At 35.3% G+C, this 6,755-nt stretch overlaps 1 non-coding gene across 1 annotated transcript; it reads left to right on the top strand.

Moving 5' to 3' along the window:
* Positions 1-5,868: 5,868 nt before the first annotated feature.
* On the top strand, positions 5,869-6,063 carry LOC143662859 (U2 spliceosomal RNA). Its single transcript, XR_013165626.1, has one exon. It is a non-coding gene; the product is annotated as a U2 spliceosomal RNA (small nuclear RNA).
* Positions 6,064-6,755: the final 692 nt, after the last annotated feature.

Here is a 6,755-nt window from a genome sequence, read left to right as displayed (position 1 = left end):
AAGTGAATCTAACTAACACATAATGGTAAGGTTTCGATTTTTTTAGAAATACCAAAAATTTTTCTAGAGTGGTAGCATTTTATATTCCCATCAGTAGAGTATAAGGAATTCAGTTTTTCTGTATCCTCACCAGCAACTGGTTTTGTCACTATTTTCTATTAATATTTTAGTAGGTATATAGCAATATCTCATTGTGGTGTTAATTTGAGACATCTTTTCACATGCTTATTTGTCATCTGTATATCCTGTTCAGTGAAATGTTTCTTCATATCTTTGGCCATTTTTATTTGAACTTTTTTAATGTTGAGTTTTGAGAGTTCTTTTTATATGCTAGTTATGAGGACATTGTTAGATATGTGGTTTGCAGATATTTTTTCCCAGTCTGTAGCTTGTCTTTTCATTTCTTAACAGTCTTTCATAGAGTAAAAGTTTTTAATTTTGATGAGGCTCAATTTCTCTGTTTTTCTCTTATGATCATGTTTTTGGTGTCATATCTGAGAATTCTTGAACAAGTCCTGTGTCCCAAAGATTTGCCCATATGTTAGCTTCTAAAAATTTTATGCATGAATCTATGATACATTTTGAGTTAGTTTTTATATAAGATGTGAGACTTAGGTTGAGGTTCATTTTCTTGCAGATGGATATCCAATTGCTTAAGCATCATTTGTTGAAAGTCTGTTTTTCCTCATTTGAATTGCTTTTCCCTCATTGTCAAAAATTATTTGGCTGGGGTGGGCGCTGGTGCCACAGCAGCAGAGTTCTCACCTGCCATGCCTGAGACCTCAGTTCGATTCCTCGTGCCTGCCCAGGCAAAAATATATATATATATTTGGCTGTACTTATATGAGTATTTCAGTGTATTAGGCTGAACAGATCTCATGAAATGGGTTGGCTTTAAACAATGGGAATTTATTGGCTTATAGTTTTGAGGCTGAGGAAAAATGTCCAAATCAAGGCATCATCAAGGTAATGTTTTCTTCCCAAAGACAAGTTGCTGGCAATTCTTGACTCATCTACTACATGGCAAGGCACGTAACAGCATCAGCTGGTCTCTCCTCACTTTCATTGCTTTCATCTTCTTGAGTCAGTGTCTGTCTGTCTGTCTCTCATTTATAAAAGACTCCAGTAAGAGGATTATGACCCACCCTGGGCCACACCTTAATGGAAATAACTTCATCAAAAGGTCCTACTTACAATAAATAGATTTACACCCACAGGAACAGATTAGCTTTAAGAACACAATTTTCTGGGGGTATATACAGTTCCAAAAACCACAATCAGTTCTCTATTCTGATCCACTGATCTATGGATGTAGTCTTAATTACCATAGCTGTATGTAGTCTTAATTAATGTAGCTACGTAACTCCTGAAATTAGGTAGAGAAATTCTCACACTTTTTTTTCCAGGATTTTTTTCAGCTATTCTAGTTCCCTTTGCTTTTCCATATGAATGATAGGATAATCTTGCCTATGTCTATAAATATATTGCTGGGATCTTTATAGGAATTGCATTAAGCCTTCATAACAATTTAGGGAGAATGGGTACCTTTACTTTTATGACTCTTCCAATCCATGAACACAGAATTTCTCCATTTCCTTAGATTTATTTCATCAGCATTTTGTTTCTGCATATAAGTTCTGTGCATGTTTTGTTAGATTTACACTGAAGTATATTTTTGAATGACTTTAAATCACAATGTATTTTTTATTTCAGTTTCTCCATGTTCATTGCAAGTATACAGACATATAGTTGATTTGTGGATGTTTATCCTATACCCTGGAACACTGCTGAACTCAATTGTTTTGTAGATTCCTTGAAATTTTCTATGTAGACCATTATGTCATCTGCAAATGACAGTTTTCTTTCTTCCTTCCTGATCTGTGTGTCTTTTATTTCCTGTGCTTGTCTTATTGCATTGGCTGAATACTATGCTGAATAGCAGTGGCAAGCATATATATCCTTGCCCTATTCTCAAACACAGATAAAAATCATTCAGTCTTTTACCATTAAGTATGATTTTAGCTATAAGTTTGTTGTAGATTATCTTTACTAAGCTGAGTAAATTCTCCTCTATACAAAGTTTTCTGAGAGTTTTTTAAAATTATGAATGGATGTTCACTCTCACCAAATGCTTTTTTTGCACCAATGGATTTAATCATTTAGCCTGTTAATATGGTGGAATACATCAATTGATTTTAAAATATTAAAAAAGCCCTCCATACCTGGAATAAACCCCACTTGTTTATGGTATATAATTCTTTTTACATATTATTGAATTATTTTTGCTAATATTTGGTTAATAATTTTTGCATTCATATTCTTAAGAGATATTAGTGTACAGTTTTTGAACAACCCTGTTTAATTTTGGTATCAGGATTATGATACCAAAGAAGCCATAAACTACTAATAACAGGTATTATATAACTGTTGATATTATATACCTGGGTGATATCACTACAGACCCTGCAGACAGTATCAGGATTATAAATCCAGAATACTGGATTCATAAAATGAGTTGGAAAGTATTCCCTCTTCTTCTATGTTCTAGAAGAGATTGTGTATATTGTAGTTTATAAGCTTCTGGAATGTAATATACCAGAAATGGAATGGTTTTTAAGAATTCATTAATTTGGAAGTTTATAGTTCTAAGGCCATGAAAATGTCCAAATTAAGGCACCAACAAGAGGGTACCTTCACTCAAGAAAGGCTGATGCTGTCTGGCACCCTTCTGTCAGGCTGGTGTCTGTTGGGGTCTCTGGCTTCTAGACACCTCTCTCAGCTGAGAGGACACATGGCAACGTCTGCTAGCTTTCTCTCATTTCATGAGACTTCCCTGGGGGCATTTTCCTTCTGCATCTCCAAAGATCTCTGGCTACGTGAGCTCTGTTGGTTCTTTACAAAATGGTTCCTTCTTAAAAGGCTCCAGTAAGCAACCCCACCTTGAATGGGTGGAGTCACATCTCCATGGAAACAATAAAAAAGATCCCACCCAGCAATACTGAATGAGGATAAAAGACCTTGGCTTTTCTGGGGTAAAAGACAATTTCAAACTGGCACAGTGTAGAACTGGTGTTAATTCTTCTTTAAAGGTTTGGCAGAATTCTCCCGTGAAACCATCTGGGTCTGGAGATTTCATCATCTGGAAGTTCTGAACTATGAATTCAAGTTCCTTAATAGTTACAGATCTATTCAAATTATCTGTTTTATATTAAGTGAGTCATGGTAGATTGCCCTTTTAAAGTCCAGTTCATCTAGGCTGTCAAATTTATATGTGCAGAGTTGCCTGTAGTATTCCTGATGTCTGCAGGGTCTGTAGTGATATCACCTGTATAATACCTGTTATTAGTAGTTTATGGCTTCTTTTTCCTTTGTCAGCCTTGCTAGAAGTTTGTCAATTTTATTAATCTTCTCAAAGAACCAGCTTTTAGTTTCAATGATTTTCTCTATTATTTTTCTTTTCTCAATTTCATTGATTTCTGCTCTTATCTTTATTATTTCTTTCATTCTTCTGGCTTTACATTTATTTTCCCATTCCAGCTTTTTGAGGTGGGTATTTAGATTGCTGGTTTGAGCCTTTTCTTTTTCTAATGTATGCATTTAGTGCCATAAATTTCCTATATATTTTTTTCAAATAGTAAACCTGATGATATTATTTTCCTAATAGATTTCAGAACAGCTAAATCTCTCCATGACTTCTAACAGAGAAATCAGTCTCTTGAGTGCATGGCTACATCTATAATCCAATGTCGAGACTGCATCAGAATTCAGTCCCAGTTCCAAATTCAGAAGTGAAGAAGGCAAAACTTTGGAACCAGACACCTAGATCCTTACTCTGGTTTGTGACTTATTAAATGTATGACTATGAGCTAGTCAGTTAACTGTTCTAAGCCATTGCTTATTAAATGCTTAGCATAGGACCTGACAAACTGAAAGCAATCAATAAACTTTAGTTGGTGCTATTATTATTATTATTATTATTTGACAAGACTTCCTTATTGTAAAACCTAGGTATGAGGAAGCATAATATCTCACAGGTGCACCAAGGTGAAGTAAATCTAGGCAAATTTATAGACAAATATATACAACCTTCTTGCCCCTTTCCTCTACTGCAAAGAAATTTTTATAAACATTTAGAAAACCAGCCCTCCTCCAAAAGTGCCTCAGGCAAAAAATACTGTAAAAAGCACTCAGCATTCTCTTCTACTATAAGAAAAAAATAAGCAAACATTGTTACAATTTTAATTTCTTTTCTAATTCCATTTCAACTCATGCACAAAATGCATGTGAGCAGCTCCTTCCTGCCAACGAATTGTTATCTCAACCATAGAGAGTTGGTTCCCTAACAAGTGGGCACTTCTCAAAAAATAGGCCCCAATTCAAATAGCCACTCAAATAATTTGCATAACATCCATGACTTTCAAATATCATGCCAGCAAAGGTTAACTTCTTCCTTATAAAAATATTTTTATTGCTCATATATTTAGTTGATATCTAACCAATTTTCCATCTATCAGCAGTAATTACCACAATTTAAAAATTTTTATTCATTTTAAAAGAAAGCATTTATGACTTGAAAATATTTTTACCTGGGTTTAAACATACCATGTGTCTGTTGAGAATGTCTTATCAATTGGATTGTAAATACAGAAGTGAAGCATATAAAGGAACAGATAAAATGTAATCACAAAGTTAAAACAAATGTCTTAAGTTCTTTGCTGAGCTAGTACTTTATTTTTTTATTTCTTTTTATCTCCAGTACAAGTAAATAGAACAAGAACAAAATGGTATGGTTAAGGAAAATTCCAGATGTCCTATTTAAGTTTGTAAAGTCTTCAGGGTTCTAGATAGTTCTACAGAATATAGTCATCATCAGATCACCCAAGCCAGAAGCTTAGGCACCATCCAAGTCATCCTAGAAATCAAATCCATTACCAAGTCCTACAGATTTTACCTTCTAAATATTTCTGGAATCACTGCTCCTGATATTCCTTTCATGATAACCTGCCTATATATCTTAGAATGATTTCCTAACAGGTTCTTCTAGTCTCTCGTCTTGAATTTCTCAGAATTTTAGATCCATAGAGGACCAGGATATAAAATTAAAATTTCATCATATCACTACTTCCTTAAAACTTTTCAATGTCTCTCATAACTAAAGTTAAAATTTTTTACCACAGCATGCAAAATCATTCAAAATCTGGTACCTGCCTATCTAACTAGCTTCATTTTTTTGTCATTTCTTCCTCAAACCTGATAGCCTAGCAATAAAGACTATCTTTAGTCCTCCACACAGCTTACTTTCCTTACTTCCAATACCCTTGCTCAAGCCCTCTCCTCTGCTAGAAGTATTCTCTTTACTGCCTTCTCCCAATTTTTTTTTTATCTTGGCTTCGGACTCAGGATACTTAAAAACTAGGCTAGGAGTCACCTCTGGAGAAGGCTTTTGCTAACTACACCTTCTCCCTCCCATTAGGTGCCCTCTCAGTGCTTCTTTAACTCCTTTACCATTTCTACTGCACTCTTACTACATTATCTGTCCATATGTGTGTCTATCTCATTGAATCATAAATTCTTCCAGGGCAGTAGAGTTAACACATTTGTATCTCCAGCCCCTAGCATGATGCCTGTCAATCATCAAGAGTTCAAATGTTTCTGAATGAACAAGAATATAAAGGTGATATAGAAGATGGTGTGTTAGTACTTGGAAAATCATCATTATTAACTATACTGAGAAATGTGAACTAATTTACTTATCTATAGCTAACAAGAGTGCAAGTCAAGTTTTTAAACTTTTCCCAGCCTTTCTACTAAAGTTGAAACATCATTTTATTTCTTTCTCAATCAGAAAACTGGGAGAAAAGAGAGGCTATTGCTTCTCGGCCTTTTGGCTAAGATCAAGTGTAGTATGTGTTCTTATCAGTTTAATATCTGATATGTCCTCTATCCGAGGACAATATTATTAAATGGATTTTTGGACTGGGGAGATGGAATAGGAGCTTGCTCTGTCCACTCCACGTATCGACCTGGTGGTATTGCAGTACTTCCAGGAACGGTGCACCCCCCTCGGGGGAATAATAAATGTATAAAAAGTTAAAAAAAAAAAAAAGGCTAAAGGCAGCAGCAGGAAAAAGCTAGTTAAAAATGAAAAAATGTGCTGTTTTTTAGGACCTATTCATGCTGCTCAATACATCCAGATAAGTATACAAGTAAAATGAATGTTGGAGGGGGCAGTGAGTTCTAATAAGCCAGGGAGCCAGAGCCATTTGTCAGAAACCCAGCTACCTACCTTAATCAAAATATAGCTGAGGACTATATACGGTGACCACTAGAAGCAACAAAACTCTCTGACATTAGTCCCAGGGGGTGCAACTGTTTAGCTAGGTTCCTCCTTTCCCTGATTCCCTCATTGATTACTAATATCATTCCCCACCACCCAACATCACTCTTCTTTTCTCATACTCTGGCAATAGTCCTTTTCTTTGCTTTCTTATAGCATGGCCAGAATATTAAAAAGAATTTTGCTAAAAGATAAAGAGAAGTGTACACATTTTGGAAAGAAAGCCATACCGGAAAGGGAAGAAACGCTCACCTGACTGTGGAGAAGAAAATAATTTAACTATCTCGCAACAACGGGTTCACAACTGAAATGTGATGGCTGGCCCGCCAAACAGCAGGAGGCAGCAACATTTATTCCCTAAACTTAACACAAAAAAATTCTCCCATTTCCCCATTGGCTGGGGTACCCAGGAGGTTAC

Source organism: Tamandua tetradactyla, chromosome 18, assembly GCF_023851605.1.
Source record: "Tamandua tetradactyla isolate mTamTet1 chromosome 18, mTamTet1.pri, whole genome shotgun sequence".
Taxonomy (NCBI): domain Eukaryota; kingdom Metazoa; phylum Chordata; class Mammalia; order Pilosa; family Myrmecophagidae; genus Tamandua; species Tamandua tetradactyla.
This window is presented reverse-complemented; position numbering and strand designations above follow the sequence as displayed.